Source organism: Hevea brasiliensis, chromosome 15 (assembly GCF_030052815.1).
Source record: "Hevea brasiliensis isolate MT/VB/25A 57/8 chromosome 15, ASM3005281v1, whole genome shotgun sequence".
Classification (NCBI taxonomy): domain Eukaryota; kingdom Viridiplantae; phylum Streptophyta; class Magnoliopsida; order Malpighiales; family Euphorbiaceae; genus Hevea; species Hevea brasiliensis.
The window spans coordinates 39077934-39099722 of NC_079507.1; the positions used below are offsets into that span (position 1 = coordinate 39077934).

Sequence of the window (21789 nt, forward strand, 5' to 3'; positions counted from 1 at the left end):
TCTTTGGCATTAGGTTTTTGATTATAAATGCGTCTTTGGGAAGCAGCTAAAACAGAACCATTTAGCAGCCTCTCGACCTCAAAAACACCTTTATTCTCTATTCCTTTTTTTTAGATTTCTCCTTTATTTTTCCTTTATTTTTTTGTAAACCATGAACATGAGTGGCTAATTTTTTAATTTAGTTCAAGAGATGCAAGTTATTATGTGTGATTTGTAAGACCAGGTTCTTAATTTAATTTATGTCTTTTTGAATATCTATTGTTTTCTGATTTAATTGTTTTTGATCTATTGAATGATTTGCTAAAAAGGCCTATTAGTTAATTGTTTGATTTCATCAATTGCTAGTTCATCTTCATAATTCATAATTGTTGTGTAAGATTAAACATGAGTAGCAATTAGGTTTTATTGATTATGATCCTAGTTTTCGATAATAACCTAAGGAAATAATAGGATGAATTAAATGATTTAAGCTTCATAAATTGATGTTCAGCTTAACTACTTCCTATTCTTAAAGCAGTTATTAATTTGATGAGGATTGCTTAATACCAATTCAGTTAATAATTAGAGTCAATAAGAGTGCTGGGCTCGAATTGATGAGTATAGGGAAGTTAGGGTTTTACCTCTCTGTTTGGTAAATCTGCGTTAAGTATTCAATAAGAGATGATTGTAATTCTTTTGTCTATGATCGAATCAATGCATTGGGATGTGAATTACCTTCGACTGAAGTTTATTTAATTTAAGGGTTTCTTATTTAATTTTAGATCTTAATTTTTTATTTTTTATTTCTTTGTTGGATTGCGAATTACCCCCCCCCCCAACCTTTGTTTCTTTTTCCATTACACAAATGCACGAAATTTAATAATTCAGTCTTTAGGGTTCGACCTGGCCATTTACTACAGAAAATATTTCACAACTGGTAATTTCAGTTAATTAAATTTCTGGTAGATTCAACAGCCATAAAGAATTTTGGCGCCGTTGTAGGGGACTAAAATTTATTGCATTTCATGTTTTTGGTGTTAGGATATTCTGTTATTAATTTTGTTTGTGAGTTGTTGCTGTTTTTAGGTTTTTGAAAGGAAAAAAAAATGGAAAAAAAAATTATGGTGTTACTATTCATCAAGAAGTTTGGTTGAATTTGGAGGACGGCCCATACCTATTTTGAAGGAAACGACGCTCTGATCAAAACCAATATATCCATTGGATTCCTTAGCCCCACCCTCTTGATGCCAAATTCGATTGTTTTCTAGGGTTTTGAGGCATTTTTCTATTTTTACTTTGATTTCTTTTTGTTTATGACAAGAACTTTTCTATTTGGTGAGTTGATCTTTGATCCAGAAGTAGAAAAAATAGCTAAACAGTTGAGAAAATTGGCCAAGCAGATTCTGAGTACATCTAAAGGAATCCAATCTCCAAAGGAGTTAAGTTCAGATTCGGATTTAGATTCAAATTTTGAAAATGAAACCATGGCTGCTAGAACTTTAAAAGAGTTGGCTGCTCTTGATCTAAACCAACAGCCTTTGTGTATTCAATACCCTGCTTTAAATGTTGCTTTTGAGTTGAAATCTGGACTAATCCATTTATTGCTCAAGTTTCATGGTCTTGCAGGTGAGAATCCACATAAGCATTTAAAAGAATTTCATGTTGTGTGTTCCAGCGTGAAACTTCAAGGAGTTTCAGAGGATCAAATCAAGCTTCGAGCTTTTCCTTTCTCACTGGAAGACACAGCTAAGGATTTGTTGTATTACCTTCCTTTTGGATCTATCAACTCATGGAATGGGATGAGGCAGATATTTCTGGAAAAGTATTTTCCTGCTTCCTGTGCTGCCAACATAAGAAAAGAAATTTGTGGCATCCGGCAGTACAATGGAGAGAGCTTGTATGAGTATTGGGAGCAATTTAAGAAACTGTGTGCAAGCTATCCCCATCATCAAATAAGTGAGTAGCTTTTGATTCAGTATTTCTATGAGGGACTTCTACCAATGGACCGCAGTATGATAGATGCTGCTAGTGGAGGAGCTTTGGTTGACAAAACACCAGAAGAGGCAAGGAGACTGATTGCTAACATGGCAACAAATTCTCAGTAGTTTGGAATGAGAATGGATCATACACCTATGAAGGTTAATGAGGTAAGTACATCTAACCCTGAGAAACAAATTTCTGATTTAACTTCTTTGGTGAGGCAGTTGACTGTAGGGAACATGCAAACTATTAAGGTATGTGGAATTTATTCGAGTTCGGGTCATGCTACTGACATGTGTCCTGCATTACAAGAGGATGAATCAATGCAACATGCTAATGCAGTAGGACATCACGGATAGCCAAAATGCAGGTATGATCCCTTTTCTAATACTTATAATCCAGGATGGCGAGATCATCCCAATTTGAGTTATGGGAATCAACCGGTGCAAAACTGATACCAGCAGCAAAGACCATAAGTGAATCAACCACCTCCACCTCCACCTCCCTCAAATCAAGGTATGTCACTTGATAAAATTGTTAAGGCTTTGGCTAACAAAACACAACAGTTTCAACAGGAGACCAGAAATAACATTCAAAACATAAAGAGGTAGATTGGTCAGTTAGCCTCATCTGTGAGTAAGCTGGAAGCTCAAGGTTCTAAAAAGCTTCCATCACAAATAGTCATGAATCCTAGAGAAATGCAAGTGTTATACTATTGCGGAGTGGGAAAGAAGTTGATAAACAGACTCCACATGAGTCAATGAAAAAGAAAAAGCAAGTAGCAAAAGAGCCAAAAGAGTCTGAAGTTTCTAAAGTTGAGGTAAATACTGAACCTAACTTGAATAAGGTTAATAATTTTGTTCTTCCTCCATTCCCATGCAGGTTGGCTAAGACTAAGAAAGAAGAACAAGAAAAAGAAATTTTGGAGACTTTTAGAAAGGTGGAGGTGAATATACCTTTACTTGATGCAATCAAACAAGTTCCCAAGTATGCTAAATTCCTTAAGGAACTATGCACTACAAAGCGTAAGTTGAGGAATAATGAGAGGATCAGTGTGGGGGAAAATGTGTCGGCATTAATTTAGCAAAAATTACCCCCTAAGTATAAGAATCCAGGTTTGTTTTCTATTCCCTGTATAATAGGTGATTCTAAATTTGAACGTGCAATGGCAGATTTAGGACATCTATTAATGTTACGTCAAATTCAATTTTTCAAACATTAAATTTGGGTCCTTTGAAAAAAACCAGTGTCATTATTCAGTTAGCTGATTGTTCTAATGCTTACCCATTGGGAGTAGTTGAGGATGTGTTGGTGCAGGTTGGAGAATTGATTTTTCCTACATATTTTTAAATTTTGGATATGAAGGATAGTGTTCCCACATCAAAGTCAACTTTGATTTTGTTTGGAAGACCTTTCCTAAAAATTGCCAAGACAAAATTGATGTGGATGATGGTACCTTAACTATGGAGTTTAATAGAGAGACTGTCAAATTTAATATCTTTGATGCCATGAAGTATCCTGCTGATGACCATTCTAATTTTTCTACTGATGTTGTTGATTCATTTATGCAGGATGTTTTTGAGTTAAGCATGGAGGATGAGTTAGAAGTGGTGATTAGTCAAGGAATTTAAGAAATTAGTACCAACCCACCATTAAGTGTAGAGGTTCAAGATGGAGTAATGGCATTACAGTCATTACCTCCTGTTCCAAAAAGGTATGGAGTATCAAAGATTGACTTACCTGTATCTCAGACCTATATCTCAGACAAAATTATTACCTTCTGTGTAATACCCCTATTTGCATAGCCTGGTATATTTCACTGTTTTGGTGACCAGTGTCTGTTTGGACAAGTAAGAGAAGTAGAACCATGTCTAAGACACATAGTTAAGCCCTGAAGGCAAATAATTAGTAATTGCCAAATAGTTAAGTATAAAGAAGAAAAACAGAACACAAAAAGTTAAATGAGCCGGGAGTCACAACGATGGGTGACCTTCTCAGGAATGACTGCGAGGTCAATCTAAACTCCAATTTCGAATTGTAAAATGTGAAGCCGCGGTCCTTAGGACCATTGTGAACACAGTGGAAAAGAGAAAATCATAAAAAAGAATTGTTAAGCATGTCAAATAATTAGGTCATTGATCCAGAAGAAATATTGAATTACTTGCAAATCGGATCGAATCGGCCAGGGGCAATTTGGTCAATTCACCCCTTGAGCTGACTCCTGACCTAATTGTCTAATAAAATCGGAGAAAAGAAAATTTTAGAATCAAGAATTATATTAAAAAAGTAAATGGAAAAGAAATGAAAAAGAAATGAAAAATCCAAAACTCAAAAAGTTTATGACATCATGCATGACATAAGCATGATGCAATATGTCAAATATTTAAAAATTGAAATTTGTGGGATAATTAGGTATTAATATAGTTAAAATTCAAAAGAAAAAAAAAAAAGAAATTACATCTTCTTCCTTTATCCATTTCAGCCGCCCCATTTCTCCCTCACATCTCCATTAATGACCACCATGGATGAATTAACCAAGCTTGCATAACTTGATTTTAACCTCCCAAAGTGAACCCTAAACCCTAAAGAACTTGTTATCTCAACTAGAAAAAAGGATTGAAGAAGAAAAACGGAGGAGAAAAGGAAAGAATTGAGGAAGTGGAACTCCAAAGTTGAGGTAAGAATTTAAATTGGAATTTTTAGTTTAAAACACATGTTTTGAGTTAATTTAACTTAGATTTCAACTTAAAAATCAAAACAAAACAATTGTTGGGGGAGTAAATAGGAAATTCGTCTAGCTAGGGTTTGTTATGAATGAGTTTGATGGTTTTGAATGGCTATTTGAGGTGAATTAGGTGTGTAGAACATGAATATACACTTTAAATTGCATTAGATTGAGCTTTGTGTGTAGCTAGGGTTTTAAGCATGTGAAAAATTGAAGAAAATTTTGAGAATTGGCCAAATGATATTATTGACCTTATTTGATTTGATAAATGGTCAATTGTGACCATTTGTGGTGTGTATGAATTGTTGGAAACAAGTTTAAATTCAGATTGGTGAGGGTCAATCTGCAGGTAGCTTGACCTAAGTCCCTTTCAGGGACCAAAACTGAAAATTTACCATCTCAATTGGTGTGAAGCCAATTGGGAATGAAACTAGACACAAAATGGTACATTTTTTATTTAGGAATCATGCCCAGAAAGTGACCATAACTTGTTTAACAATTAGGCCAAATCCGGAATTGGCAAACTGACCTATACAAAAATGACCAAATGAACAGTAGTTACGTAAATGACCATAACTTGGTCTAGCAAGGTCCAAAAAATCTGAATTTTTACCAGTAGAAAGATGAGACATAGCCCTACAACTTTCATGAAGAAAACAAACCCAAATTTTGACCATAACCTATTTGAAAATCCACATGTAATCAACTATAAAAATTACCAAAATCCAGAATTTGCCCAGAATTCTGGGCAACCCCAAATCTAGCCAGCCATATTCAAATGGCTATAACTTAGGCTACAAAATTCCAAATGGAGTGATTCAAAAAGGGAAATAAAGTTAAGACAATAAGGAACAACTTCTATGAAGAAAACTTAGCCAAATTATCATAGCAACATGACCAATGGAACATTGCAATACTGAACACCAAAACTGAAAATTTAAAATTTGTGCCTAAGGGACTTGAAGTTTGAGAAAACAACCAAAACCAACAAATTAGGTAACAAAAATATGGTATGTGGGTTAAATTAGAATTTCCATACCTATTAAGCAGTACAAAGTCAATAAATTGACTTGAATAGTATCATGAATAGTAATCCCAAAATACAAATTTCAAAGAAAATCAAATTAAGTATATTAATGTTAGATTTGAAATTATTTTTGGACTTATGATAATTTATGGTACTGAAACATTGTGAAATTATGTGTTTCAATGGAAAAGAATACCGGGAAAGAACTCGAAGCATCGAGTCAAGCCCAAGAGGTGACTCGTATAAGGTTTGTGCACAACATAGAATTTCTGTAAATTTTCTTCTGCAAATTGTTTTGAATGAATTGAGATATTAAATTGTGACTTAATTGTATTGAAATGTTTATTATGCTTTTGACTTAAATTGTTGAAAGTTTACTTATATGTGTTTGAAATGGCAATAAATGTTTAGTAAATTGCTAAGACAGTTTTGAAACCACAGTGTCATGACCATATATTTGAATGCCTCACTAGCATGACTAGTGGGGGAAATTAGTTTTGAATTTTGATTCCTTCTCTGGCTGAAGTATTGAGGTGTGTGCCAGTAGAAGAAGAAATTTGAATGGATATCCATATATTTGAGCTAGCTAGCCTTGTGATTTCTCATAAGCCTCCGGCTATTGAGATGAATAAGTTTCGAATGGCATGATATAACTGTGTGTTTTTATGAAATTATTTTGAGACTTCCTAAATGAAATTATTTGGACCAAAAGTTTATAAATCATGTTTTGTATCTATTGTCATGTTCAGTTCAATATTTGAATAAATGTGATTTGAATTATGCATAAATGTTATTTTAGTATATTGTGCACCACTGAGTCATAGTAACTCAGCGATGGTTGTTATTGCTGTCGCAGATATAAAGACTAGAGGAGCAGCAGAGTGACCTGCTGAGGATATTGGAGCCACCTTTCCTAAAGTTTTATCGGGTATAAATTTATACCATGAATGTAATATTTATATTTGCGTATGTAACTGTATGTATATGTAAAAATTGGTCATGAGCAGTTGTATAAAGTTGGAATAATATCATTTTGGATTTACTAATATAAAGTGGTTGATAAATGTAATTTGTTTTTACTTTAATGAAAAATGAATGGAAATATTGAGTTGTGAATTATTGATTTGAATTTTGGAGTTTGAGAAATGATGTTGAAGTTTATTATGGTAGTTGTTGAGTTGATAAAATAAATTATTAGAAGTGTTTTTACAGGTTTGTGAAAACTGTTTTCTTAAATTACAGATGGCACTCTGCCGAAATTTTTTCAAAATTTGTGTAAAAATAAAAATGGAAAAAAATTTTAGCTAGCTTTTAAACTTATATTAAATGTAAGAAAATGCTCACCACTTCCAAAAAGTAAGAAAAAGGTTTTTAAAATCCCTTGTAGGGTACTTAATGAGTTATTGGTAGGTGAAGTTTGGTAGTTCATTAGGTATTCTGCGGAATCATGTTATGCTTTCCAGAGGAGTAAGGTGTGACATGTTTTATTGGTATCAGAGTGAATTTTTAAAGTATGTTTTAACTTGTGAATTTGTATATTTTCTTTGATAAGTACAACTGCTCAATGTCCTTTTTTTTTACATATAGTGCATTACATCATAAATATGAACTAACAGAGGGAATCTCCTTGTATTATTTGTTCAAGAGATATCTCAACTCCAATTTGAAATGGAAGAAGGGGATCGCTATGTTGAGCAGTCTGTAGAGGCTGAGGCCCAAGGTTGGTGGCACCAGCCCACAAATGCTACAGTTTCCTACACAATTCGCATAGTAGATGGTGGTAATGTTTCAACAAATGGCTGGAAGCATGCCTACTCAAGCTCCACTTCAGACACCTGTGGTACAACCACAGCCTCCAGCCAGATAGTATGACAAGTTGTTAAAGTATGGGGTGATAGAATTTAAGGGTACAGTAGACCCTTTAGAGGCAGAGCAGTGGTTGGAGAGGATGGATTGAGTGTTTAAAAAGCTGCACTACCCAGATGAACTAAAATTTGAATATTCAGTGTCCTTGTTGCAAGGGGATGCGTATGACTGGTGGAAGACCATCCCCCATAGCTTGGCTGAACTGCCAGTATTGACCTGGGGCGAATTCATTAGAGAGTTCTGACAGAAATATGTCCCAGATGCATATGTGGATCAAAAACTGCAAGAATTTCTGAGTCTGAAACAAGGCAACAAATTAGTGGCAGAGTATGAGAGGGAGTTCTCCCGCTTAAGCCACTATGCTGGGAGTCTCTTGTCTACCAGCAAAGAAAGGTGCAAGAGATTTAAGCCGGGTTTGAAGCCCAGCTTACGAATGCAAGTAGTGGGATTCAGACACAGTAACTTCTTAGAGCTCATCTCTCAAGCATTTGAGTTAGAAAGAATTGAATTAGAAGCAACACTAGTGACAGAGAAAGCTGAAAAGACTGAAAAATGAGAGAAAGAAAAAGGTGAAAAATCAGTTGAACAAAGTCCCAGTGGTACATCTAGAAAAAAGAAGAAATTTGGGGGACCTAGCAAACGTAGAAGTGGAAGGTTTGGAAGGGGCAGATTCTTTGGACAGAGGCCCCCTAGATATGGTCAGCAGTTGACCAGGGGTTCACATCCTCCCCACCCCTGTGAGACTTGTGGTAAGATTCATAGGGGAGAATGCTATTGGGCAACAGGAGCTTGCTTTAATTATGGAGGCAAGGGCCATTTCGCTAAGGACTACACCAGCGCCCCTATATTTGAGCCAGCTCCTACTATTGCAGAAGGGTGTGTTCAGAGTCCTGCTATTAGAGGTTCACAACCGGTTAGCAGAGGAAGAGGCAAAGGTAGAGGCAATGCTTCTGGTGGTCAGGGTACTGTTAGCCAGTCAACACAAGGGAGTGCTCCAGCCAGGGTTTATACGATGAGACAGCGGGAAGAGGCTGAGACTTCCGATGTTATAGCCGGTACATTCTTTATCTCTGATCAAGATGTATTTGTACTATTTGATCCGGGTTCAACCCATTCATATGTTAGTGCTAGCATAGTTAGTTCACTTAATGTTCCGTGTGCCAAAATGGATTTTAAAGTGCTAGTAACTAGTCCATTAGGACAAGAGGTCTGGGTCAATAGAATCTATAGAGACTGTCCTTTGGTGATCCAAGGACATATTTTTCTATCAGATTTGATTGAAATGCCCTTTAGAGATTATGATATCATCTTGGGCATGGATTGGTTAGCCAGGCATCATGCCATGATTGACTATAGGCTGAAGACAGTCATTTTTGGTCTCCCTCTGTACGGTGATGTGGTAATACATGGGGTGTAACATCCTCACTTTAGCTAGTCCGTACAGTCTACTGTTCCAGTGACCAATGTCGGTCCGGGCAGCTAGAATGTTTGAAATAATAAATAGACTAGAGTGAGGAGTTATAAAGAAACTAAATAAAGCTCATAACAATTAAGGAAAATTTTTAGAAATGAAATACACTAAGGTTAAACAAGCCGAAACCACGATGATGAGTAACCCGAAGGGGAAATGACAGTGAAGGCCGTTAGCAACCCAAGACCCGAGGGAAAAATTATAAAATAATTTTTGGGACTCCAGAGAAGGGTCATTGAGGTTTTCATGGCGTTAGAATGCCAAGAAAATGCTTAGAAAAATTTTTCTATCAGTATACATAATTTTGGCTCGTTAAGCTAAACGGAGGGCATTTTGGTCATTTCGTCTTCAGATATGATTTTTGGCCAACTTGTCCAGTTAAATAAATAATTTATATAACATAAAATATGAATAAATGTTATTAAAATTTTAATTGAAATTAAATAGACAAGAAATGGAGAGAAAATGAAAGAAAATGGAATTATGACATCATCATGATATCAATAAAATTCTCCCAACCAATCCAATGTTGACACATGGCATAAACTTATTTAAAAGAGACTAAATGGGCTGAAAAATGAAAAAAAAAAAAATCAGAACCTTCTCTCCCATCTTCTTCTTGCCGTCACACTCCCACCATTGCCAACCTTGAGCAAGCTTTTCAAAGCTTGATTTCCCTAGCTTCTACCCAACTAAATCCTATATTTCCAACACAAAAAAGTGTTCTTACATCTTGGCAAGTCTTTTGGGAGCAAAAAGAAAAGGAAAAGAGGAACCCTAGCAAGTAGGAAATCTCACTCCATTAGATGTTTGTGACCTAACCTTGAATTTCACTTTAAATTCATGTTTAAGGACTATGAATGAGTGCAAATGACAAAGAAATTGATGAAATACCATTTATATGCCATCCCTAAATTTTGGCAGCCTTGGTTGGGGTATAATTGTGATGATTTAGATGGAGCTAACATGCTAGTATGGCTGCCCTTAAATTGCATCTCTTAAGTGGATTGATGAAATGCAATGATAATGCATGGTTTGTAATGTTTGAGTTAGGGTTTGGGGTGGAAATTGAGACTTTGATCGTATGATGATGAAAGTAGGTTTTAATGGTCAATTAGTGACCATTTGGTTCTGTTTAAATAAAAAATGAAGTGAATTGTGTAATGGGATTTGAGTTTGGTGTGGCTACCCTTGGTGACCTGCAGGACTGGGCATGAGTCCAGCAGGTTTGGGTAGCAATAACTGGAATTGTAGAGGTTCAATTGGTGCAAGGCCAATTAGACATGAAACTAGACACATAATGGCACTACTTTGGTGAAGAAACTATGTCCAGTAAACTAAACCAAGTTGACTAAAAGATTGCCCTAATCCGGGTGACCTGCATTCTGCCTGGGGAAAATGACCAAATGAATAGTGTTTAGTCATTTGGTAATAACTCAGTGTAGAAAGCTCCAATTGACCTGAAATTTTACCAGCAGATATAGAGCAACAACTTTCATGAAGAAACCTAGCCCAAATTATGACCATAACATATTCAAAAAGTGACCTGAAGTCACTGCTTCTAACACTATAGATTTGGTCAGTTCAGAAATTCTAGAAAAATTTCAATCTGGCTAATTGTGGTTTTTGAGCCATAACTTGAGTTACAAAACTCCAAATGGAGTGATTCAAAAAAGGAAATGAAAACTAGACAAAATAAGGAACAACTTTCATGTTGATCAATTTGCCAAATTCCCACTGCAAAAATAACTAATGGAACAGTAAATACAAAGCATGAAAACTGAAAATTCTGTCCAATTAACACTAAGTTTAGAAATGGTATTGGCAATCAATACCAACAAGTTTAGAATGCAAAATGTGGTATGTTGGGAGTATTAAAACCAATGTACCTATTGTCCATGTAAAAGTCAACATTTTATTGACTAATGAATTAAATAGTAACACTAAAACTTGAATTTCAAAAATTGTGAAACTTAAAAGTGTAGTATGCCATGTCAACTGTGGTTTCAAATCATATTCAAAACAATTTATATTTACAAAGTGTTTACAAATCATCAACATATTTAATCATCATAAATTCATGCTCAAGGTTGGCAACACATCAAACTTAAAATTTACGATTCTCAAAACCATGCAATAAATCCTTAAATGCATAAGAAAATTTACATTTAATTTATACAATTTCATTCAACAACTAAAATTCTCAACACAACAAAATTTATAAATCATAAAATAAACTTGTTCAAATCGATTTAGAAGTAAAAAAAAATATAACAAAAGAGTTAGTTGTGCACAAACCTTATACGACTCACCTCTTGGCCTTGACTCGACTCCTTGGGTTCTTTCTCGATGTTCTTTTCAACTGAAACACACAGTTTCATAGTGTTTCAGTATCATAACTCATTGTAAATCCAAAAATAAATTCAAATTCACTTATACCTAGCTTTAATATGCTAAACTTGGCGTTATTTAAATTTTATATTTCGAGGTTACTATTCATAATACCATTCAAGTCAATTTGTTAACTTTCTAAGGCTTAATAGGTATGGGAATTCTAATTTCACCCACATACCACATTTTGGTTACCTAATTTGTTGGTTTTGGTTGTTTTCTCAAATTCTAAGCCTTTTAGGCAAAATTGCAAATTTTCAGTTTTGGTGTCCTATGTTGCACTGTTCCATTGGTCATGTTGCTGTTAGAATTTGGCTAAGTTTTCTTCATAGAAATTGTTTCTTATTGTCTTAACTTTATTCTCCTTTTTGAATGACTCCAATTGGAGTTTTGTAGCTCAAGTTATATCCATTTGAATCATGGCTGCCAGATTGGACTTAACCCAGATTTCTGGGAACCGAACTGATTCTGGCATTTTTAAGTCACCAACTTTGGGTGCCAAAAATGACTTGGTTAATGGCATAATTTGGGTTTGTGTTCTTCATGAAAGTTTTAGGTATATATCTCAACTATCCACTGGTAAAATTTCAGGTCATTTAGACCTGCCTAGCCCAAGTTATGGCCAAATGAACAAATACTGTTCATTTGGTCATTTTTGTACAGGTCAGACTGCAAAAATCCGGATTTGGTCAATTTGTTCCCTAGGTTTTGGTCACTTTTTGGGCATGATTCCTAAATGAAAAATGTGTCATTATGTGTCTATTTTCATCTCCAATTGGCTTCACACCAATTGGAGTGGTAGAATTTTAGTTTGGGTCCCTAAAAGGGACCTAGGTCAAACTGTCTAGAATTGACCCTTCACCAATCCGAATTTGAATTTACGTTTATCCATTCAAACACACCTCAATTGCTCCCAATTGACTATTTCTAACCACAATTTTGTCAATTTGGTTCAATTTCAAAAATCTCTAATTTTTTCCCCTATTTTCCCTAATTCAAGAACCCTAATTTTCAAATTCTCTAATTTCAAAGATTCAAAGTGTATAATTCATCTTCACACCTTCATTCAAGCATGTTCACTTATTTACTTCAATCAATTGACATCAATTCTATACCCAATCTTAATTCTAGCCGAATTCATGGAGTCCCTCTACATGAAAAAGTTTCATGTTTTTATGCAATTAAAATCTTGTTTAACCACAATTCCATACTAAAAATTAAATTCAAATTCAAATTAAAAGAGGGAACTTACCTTAATTGAAGCTTTTTCAATTTCCCTCAAATCTTCAAATTCCTTTAATTTCTTGCACCAAATCTTCTTCTTGAGAGTCAATTTAATGGTTTCTATAATTATTCTCAAGGATTGGGGGTGAAATCTAAAGTTTAAGAAGCTTAAATCTAAGCTTTAATGGTGGAACAAAATAAGAAGAGGGGGAGAGGAGAGAGCTACGGAAATTAAAAGAAGAAGAAGTAAAAAAAATCTTTTTGAATTTTTGGTTTTATGCCACATAATTGACTTGGTCAAAGATTAAATTAAATAGAATTTATTTTTAATGTCATGCATGATGTCATTTGGGTGATGTCATAATCCTATTTTCTTTTCCTTTTGTTTTTTTTTCCTTTTTTTCTTTTTTTTAATTATTTGGCTATTTGACTTGGTTAAAAAGGTTGGAAAATTAAAATTAATTTTGACATCATATATGATGTCATCATCATGATGTAATAAGTCTCATTTTTATTATTTTTCTTTTTCTTTAATTCTTTAATAGTTCTTTAATTTAATTCTTGATCCCGAAATTTTTTTTTCTCCAATTTTATTTGACAGTTAGGTCAGGAGTCAGCTCTCGGGATCAATTGACCAAATTGCCCCTCGCTGGTTCGACCCGGTTTGAAAATAATTCAATATTTCTTTCGGATCCCTGACCTAATTATTTGACCAACTTAACAATTCTTCTTCGTGATTTTCTCTTTTCCACTGTGTTCGCAATAGTCCTAAGGACCGTAGCGTCACATTTTTCGGTTCGAATTTGAGTTTAGACTGACCATGCAGTCACTTCCCGAGAAGGTCACCCATCGCTGTGACTCTCGGCTCATTTAACCTTTTATGTTCTGTTTTTCTTATTTATACTTAACTAATTGGCAATTACTAATTATTTGTGTTCAGGGCTTATCTAGTTGTCTTAAGTGCGGTTCTAATCCCCTTAATTGTCCGGACCGACTCTGGTCACCGGAATAGTGAAATGTACCAGGCTATACAAATAGGGGTGTTACAATTCTACCCCCCTTAAAGTAATTTCGTCCTCGAAATTTTACCTGGTATCAGTCTCTGAACAATTGTGGGTGCTATCTCCTCATGTCTTATTCACGCTCCCAAGTAGCTTCCTCGCCTGAATGATGGTTCCTTAGCACTTTAACCAATACTATTTACTTATCAATTGCTCACCTCGTGTGCCAAGTTTCTTATGAGCTTTTGTCACAAGTTAGATTCAAATTCATTTCAATTTTAGAGGTAAGCAAATATGTGTACTAGTGGATCCACTCTTTCTAGGACCACGTATGATCCTATGGGTGAGAACTTAGTTTTACTCTTTTCTTATCAAATCTCTTGATCATTTGATGCAACCTTCAATTTAGTTTAGAATATTTTAGTCTTTTATTGCTGTTGTTTTAGCAATTATTTTCCTTTGTAGTCTTTTTTTTTTTTTTTTTTTTTTAAATGACCTTGTTGGTCATATATGAATTGCTTATCTCTTTATTAGCCATAGGTCCATAACCATTATCTTACCATCTCCATTTATGACCAAGGCCTATGTGCCATTTTGTACTATCTTGTTTGCTTTTGTTTAACTTATTTCCTTCTTGATAAAATAGATCGGGATATCGTTACGCATCTTAAGTAGGCTGTTTGCCCTGGTGGCAATTCCTCATCTAGTGTTTTTCTCATTTCTTACTGTTCTATTTGTTTTTTTTCCACAGCTTAACTTTAATTATTTTATTCCTCAATCTTATCTTCTTCCTTAACTTGACTGTCGAGTCATGATTTAGCACCTCTTATCATCCCTAATAAATCCACTATACTTCAATATTTCTTTGATTTGGTCTTCTGACCATTCTAGTCAACACTTTAACTAATATTCATAATGTTTCTTTATTACATTCACACCAACTATTCTAATTTTTACTTCTACTACTCTTTTATCTATCAATATTCTACAGCTTATTTTCCGCCGGTTTGCAATCATTACCCTTTTTTTTTAACCATAAACAATTTTTTAATCTTAAGAAGGGAGTCTACCGGACTCTCCTGTTTCCCATGCCATTCAAAAGTTTCGCTTTAATTCTAACCTAATCCTTATGATCCGCACAATAAAATTGTGTTCTTCCTAAAGAATATCTGGCCAACTAGTTCCTATCAAATTACTGTTATCGGTAGAATATCATTTCTTAACTGTTTTATAAGTTATAATTGTCATCCATAGCATCCTATCTCTTCTAGGGGAACAAAATTATATTTTGTGTCTTACTGCTACACAAATAAAATATTGTTCCTTACTAAACTTTGAGCAACAGATCCATTGCAATACGAGAACAATTATAAATCCCATATCGGAGATTGGATGACTTAGCCCTATAGTGTTATTTTTAAATTTTGACCATGCTAAAATCTCTAGTTCCATAACAATTCCTGATGTACTGTAATTCATGCTAGGGTAACGGAACTCTCACTACCTTTCAACTGTGATCTTTTGATATTCTAATTATAGAGTTTTAAATCCTGAATTAGGATTTTCAAACTCAGTTCTAGTAATAAAACTCTATTCTGGTATATTTGTACTAGAGCGAAAATCATTTATAACTATTCTTATCCTTATGTACTATTGGGTAGTACGTAGTTCTACACAATAAATCTCAAGTCAGTACTGTAATCTGCAGCTTACAGCACAAACATCAAGAATATTGCATAGTTACTACGATACATCCCAATAGATCAAACTTCCCTATATCTATTTCTTTCAAATCCACTAATATCTTACACTTATTTTGATTATGGTACCCACTGACATCTATCAGCAGTAATACCTTTACCTGCATCTATGGTAGCTATATTACTATAACTTACTTTTAGGTCCTTTTGCCTTAACTAATTAGGCTTACTAATTAACTTTATAACTTATCGTAGTCTAGGAGATGTCTCTCACTAGAAACTTTTCCAAAATTAATTCCAATCACGCTTATTATCGCAATTATTATCCTAAAAGACTAATTACTAACACATTAAAATTTATCTCCATGCAAGGGAATAACAGTAGAACATATAATTTTAGCATTAGCATATAAACAAGTAGAGCCGAAATCAAATAGTACATAATTATTCCTTTCACAAGTTAAGAACATACTGACAACTACATCTGAAGTCTCTGCTTCTTCCCCTCGATGCATGGCGTTCCCTTTTTCTAATGTATTCCTCTACTCGGGTTGGTCCATTGTGCGAGGATTACCTGAAGTGTTGTCTCTACTTCTACCTCTGCCCCTACTAACTATTAATGAGCCTCTAAAATCAGAATCTTGAACTGATTCCTCTGGTGTAGTATGTGGCATAAATCGACGTGTGCTAGTACAATCTGGGGGGAAATGTCCAATTCCACCACAATTGAAGTAGGCTCCTGTGACCCTATGGCAAATACTCCCGTGAAATTTTTCACAAACGTCACCGATACGGATAGGGCAGGAACTTTTGGTTCTTTGACGAATGGTTCTTGATTGCTTCTGCCCTGAAGATCCGCCTCTGTCATACTTAGGAGCTCGGGGTCACTCAAAATCTTTTCTTTCCCAATTTACTACTCGAACTTTGACCGATGGGTTTCCCACTTTTCTCTTTTTCATGCTGCTTTTGAGGGGGTTGGGTTTGTACTTGGGCCTGGGCTGACAGATTATCAGCCATTTTCTGAAAAGAACATGGCCATCTGCTGGGCTGTTTGTGTGGTAATTTGTATAGGAGGGACTGGTGTAGTTGGATCTCCAACGCTCTGCGAAACTGGGGCCTCTCCTTGTACGTTAGCTGTATCAGACTGCTCTACCGTTTTATCGCCCTTGTCCATATCTATTCACAGGATTTTTTTTTTCTATTTCTTGTACAACCAACACAAGGAGATTTCTCCCCGTTAGTTCATATTTATGATGTAAATGTACTATATGTATCAATTATTTGAGCAGTTGTACTTATCGAAAAATATTTCAAATTCACAGTTCAAAATTTACTTTAAAACCTTTGCTCTGATACCACTAAAACATGTCACACCCTACTCCTTGTAAGATGTAACATGCTCCCGTAGTACACCTAATGAATTACCGTACTTCGCTTACCGGTAACCCATTAAATATACTACAAGGGATTTTAAAATAATTTTCGTTCATTTTTAAATTGGTGGGTAAATTTTTTTTTTCAGATATTAAAAGCCTTTATTTAAAGTCCAAACAGAAACCAAATTTTGAGATATTTAAAATTTTCGCAATTTTTACAAAAATTTCGGCAGAGTACCGTCTGTATTTTAACAAAACAGTTCTTCAAAACCTGAAAATAAAGACACTCCCAATATTTTTCTCAATCACAACTCCATTATTCAATCTCATTTCACAAATTAGCACAAGCAACTCAATACACAGTTTAAATTAAATCAAACATTGAAACCTCTCATTAAGGTAACAAAATTAATATTTACATTCATGGTATCATAAAAAAATTTAGTAGTGCAAAACTTTATAAATACATAAAATCTCAAGATAACCTTATAATAATTTGTATTTCATTACAATCCAAAAATATATTACAAAAGAGTTTGTACAACTGCTCAAAGGAAATTTCATACATACAATTACAGAATTACATCAAAATCTAAAGTACAAGGGTATACCTATGATATACCCGAAGATAGTCTCACTATGCCTTTTAGTAACCTTGTTCAGCTGCTTTATATTTTCTTTCACCTGTGACAGCGTACAAAGCTATCGCTGAGTGGTGAACTCAGTGGTGTATAAACTAATAATTTAAAACTTAATACAAGTTATGCTTGACAATTCATAACAAATAAAAATTTAAAATTTCTAAATTCTTCGAAATTCATAACATTCAGAAATCAATAATTTCATTCATGCAAATTATTCATTTGAATAACATTTTGATCAAATAGTAACTATTTATCTACATTTCTTTTAAATCCCGAAACAATACAAAAATTTTTTGAATCACTGAAAAATTATTTATTTCAACCACAATTTATCAAACTATGCATAATTTAAAGGGCGTTGCTAATAATTCACACAGTTGAACCTATGACCCAAAATTCAAATAGATGCTGTGTTGTACACCACGACATTTCACACTCTCCCAATAACTGAGGCTAAAAGGGAGGAACAAAGACTAGCTAGTATATATGAGTACTCATTCAAATTCTTCCCCAACTAGCAAGCCAGAGAGGAAGGAACTCGCCCCATCTAGTGGAGGAGATATCTCACTAGACAAGCTAATGAGAATTCACAACATATTTTGCCATGTCAACTGTGGTTTCAAATCATATTCAAAACAATTTCTATTTACAAAGTGTTTACAAATCATCAACATATTTAATCATCATAAATTCATGCTCAAGGTTGGCAACACATCAAACTTAAAATTTACGATTCTAAAAACCATGCAATAAATCCTTAAATGCATAAGAAAATTTACATTTTATGTATACAATTTCATTCAACAACTAAAATTCTCAACACAACAAAATTTATAAATCACAAAATAAACTTGTTCAAATCAATTTAGAAGTAAAAAAAAATATATAACAAAAGAGTTAGTTGTGCATAAACCTTATACGAGTCGCCTCTTGGCCTTGACTCGATTCCTTGGGTTCTTTCCCGATGTTCTTTTTAACTGAAACACGCAGTTTCATGGTGTTTCAGTATCATAACTCATTGTAAATCCAAAAATAAATTCAAATTCATTTATACCTAACTTTAATATGCTAAACTTGGCGTTTTTTAAATTTTGTATTTTGAGGTTACTATTTACAATACTATTCAAGTCAATTTGTTGACTTTCTAAGGCTTAATAGGTATGGGAATTCTAATTTCACCCACATACCACATTTTGGTTACCTAATTTGTTGGTTTTGGTTGTTTTCTCAAATTCTAAGTCTTTTAGGCAAAATTGCAAATTTTCAGTTTTGGTGTCTCATGTTGCACTATTCCATTGGTCATGTTTCTGTTAGAATTTGGCTAAGTTTTCTTCATAGAAATTGTTCCTTATTGTCTTACCTTTATTGTCCTTCTTGAATGACTCCAATTGGAGTTTGGAGCTCAAGTTATAGCCATTTGAATCATGGCTGCCAGATTGGACTTAACCCAGATTTTTGGGCACCAAACTGATTCTGGCATTTTTAAGTCACCAACTTTGGGTGCCCAAATGACTTGGTAAGGGCATAATTTGAGTTTGTGTTCTTCATGAAAGTTTTAGGTCTATATCTCAACTGTCCACTGGTAAAATTTCAGGTCATTTAGACTTGCCTAGCCCAAGTTATGGCCAAATGAACAAATACTGTTCATGTGGTCATTTTTGTACAGGTCAGATTGCAAAAATCCGAATTTGATCAATTTGTTCACTAGGTTTTGGTCACTTTTTGGGCATGATTCCTAGATGAAAAATGTGTCATTATGTGTCACTTTTTGGCCTCACACCAATTGGAGTGGTAGAATTTTAGTTTTGGTCCCTAAAAGGGAACTAGGTCAAACTGTCTAGAATTGACCCTTCACCAATCTGAATTTGAATTTACTTCTATCCATTCAAACACACCTCAATTGGTCCCAATTGACCATTTCTAACCACAATTTGGTCAATTTGGTTCAATTTCAAAAATCTCTAATTTTTCCCCCTATTTTCCCTAATTCAAGAACCCTAATTTTCAAATTCTCTAATTTCAAAGATTCAAAGTGTATAATTCATCTTCACACCTTCATTCAAGCATGCTCACTTATTTACTTCAATCAATTGACATCAATTCTATACTCAATCTTAATTCTAGCGAAATTCATGGAGTCCCTCCACATGAAAATTTTTCATGTTTTTATGCAATTAAATTCTTGTTTAACCACAATTCCATACTAAAAATTAAATTCAAATTCAAATTAAAAGAGGGAACTTACCTTAATTGAAGCTTTTTCAATCTCCCTCAAATCTTCAAATTTCTTTAATTTCTTGCTCCAAATCTTCTTCTTGAGGGTCAATTTAATGGTTTCTATAATTATTCTCAAGGATTGGGGGTGAAATCTAAAGTTTAAGAAGCCTAAATCTAAGCTTTAATGGTGGAACAAAATAAGAAGAGAGGGAGAGGAGAGAGCTACGGAAATTAGAAGAAGAAGAAGTAAAAAAAATCTTTTTGAATTTTTATTTTTATGCCACATAATTGACTTGGTCAAAGATTAAATTAAATAGAATTTATTTTTAATGTCACGCATGATGTCATTTGAGTGATGTCATAATCCTATTTTCTTTTCCTTTTGTTTCTTTTTTCTTTCTTTTTTTTTTAATTATTTAGCTATTTTACTTGGTCAAAAGGTTGGAAAATTAAAATTAATTTTGACATCATATATGATGTCATCATCATGATGTAATAAGTCTTATTTTTATTAATTTTCTTTTTCTTTAATTCTTTAATAGTTCTTTAATTTAATTCTTGATCCCGAAATTTTTTTTCCTCTGATTTTATTTGACAGTTAGGCCAAGAGTCAGCTCTCAGGGTCAATTGACCAAATTGCCCCTCGCCGGTTCGACCTGGTTTGAAAATAATTCAATATTTCTTCTGGATCCCTGACCTAATTATTTGACCGGCTTAACAATTCTTTTTCGTGATTTTCTCTTTTCCACTGTGTTCGCAATAGTTCTAAGGACCACAGCGTCACATTTTCCGGTTCGAAATTTGAGTTTAGACTGACCTCGCAGTCACTTCCCGAGAAGGTCACCCATCGCTGTAACTCTCGGCTCATTTAACCTTTTACGTTATGTTTTTCTTATTTATACTTAACTAATTGGTAATTACTAATTTTTTGTGTTCAGGGCTTATCTAATTGTCTTAAGTGTGGTTCTAATCCCCTTAATTGTCCGGACCAACTCCGATCACCGAAATAGTGAAATGTACCATACTATACAAATAGGGGTGTTACATGAATACTATCTTCACACCATACCTTGATCAGTTCGTTGTGGTATTCATAGATGATATATTGGTTTATTCGAGGAGTGCAGAAGAGCATGATAGACATCTGTGGATTGTGCTGCAGACTTTGAGGGAAAAACAGCTATACGCCAAATTGTCGAAGTGCGAATTTTGGCAGAAGGAAATATCCTTCTTGGGGCATGTAGTTTCAGTAGAGGACGTCAAGTTAGATCCAAGTAAGATAGAAGCTGTCGAGGCCACCCAGAAATATCACTAAAATTTGTATTTTTCTAGTTTTCGCTGGATACTACCACCGATTTGTGAAAGGGTTCTCCATGTTGGCATCTCCATTGACTAAGCTACTTCGAAAAGATGTAAAATTTCAGTGGACGGATAAATGCCAACAGAGTTTTGATGAATTGAAGAGGTGTTTGACTGAAGCTCCAGTCCTTACTTTACCTACTTCGGGTAAAGAGTATATTGTTTACAGTGACGCTTCTCACAATGGGTTAGGCTGTGTACTGATGCAAGAGCAGAATGTCATTGCCTATGCATCACGCCAGCTGAAACCTCATGAGAGGAATTATCTGACACATGACTTGGAGCTTGTAGCTATTGTATTTGCTTTTAAGATCTAGAGACACTATTTGTATAGGGAGAAGTGCTACATCTACACAGATCATAAGAATTTGAAGTATCTGGGCAATTAAAAGGAGTTGAATTTGAGACAGAGGAGATGGTTAGAGTTAATAAAAGACTATGATTGTCTGATAGACTATGATTGTCTGATAGACTATCAGCTAGAAAAAGCTAATTTGGTGGCTGACGCCTTAAGTCGCAAGACTATGGCAAGTCTACGGGTTTCTCCTTTGTCTATGGTACATGACTTGAGAGTGTTACATGCTAGCTTAGAGATTAATGATGAGGGGCAGACAGCAGTAGAATGGCATGTACAGCCAGTGTTGATTGATCATATTAGAATGGCTGCTCAGAATAATCAAAAGTATCAGAAGCTGTTAGAAGAAGTAAGAAAGGGGAAGAAGCCTGAATTCTCAATGAGAGATGATGGCCTACTACTTCACCAGGGCATAATGTGCATTCCTAATGACGTTGACTTGAGACAGATCATTTTGAAGGAAGCACATGAGTC

The 21789-nt window shown here is 34.5% G+C and overlaps 1 non-coding gene across 1 annotated transcript; it reads right to left on the minus strand.

Moving 5' to 3' along the window:
• Positions 1 to 1826: 1826 nt before the first annotated feature.
• Positions 1827 to 1933, minus strand: LOC131174277 (small nucleolar RNA R71). The gene has a single exon (XR_009144525.1). It is a non-coding gene; the product is annotated as a small nucleolar RNA R71 (small nucleolar RNA).
• Between the last annotated feature and the right edge of the window lie 19856 nt (positions 1934 to 21789).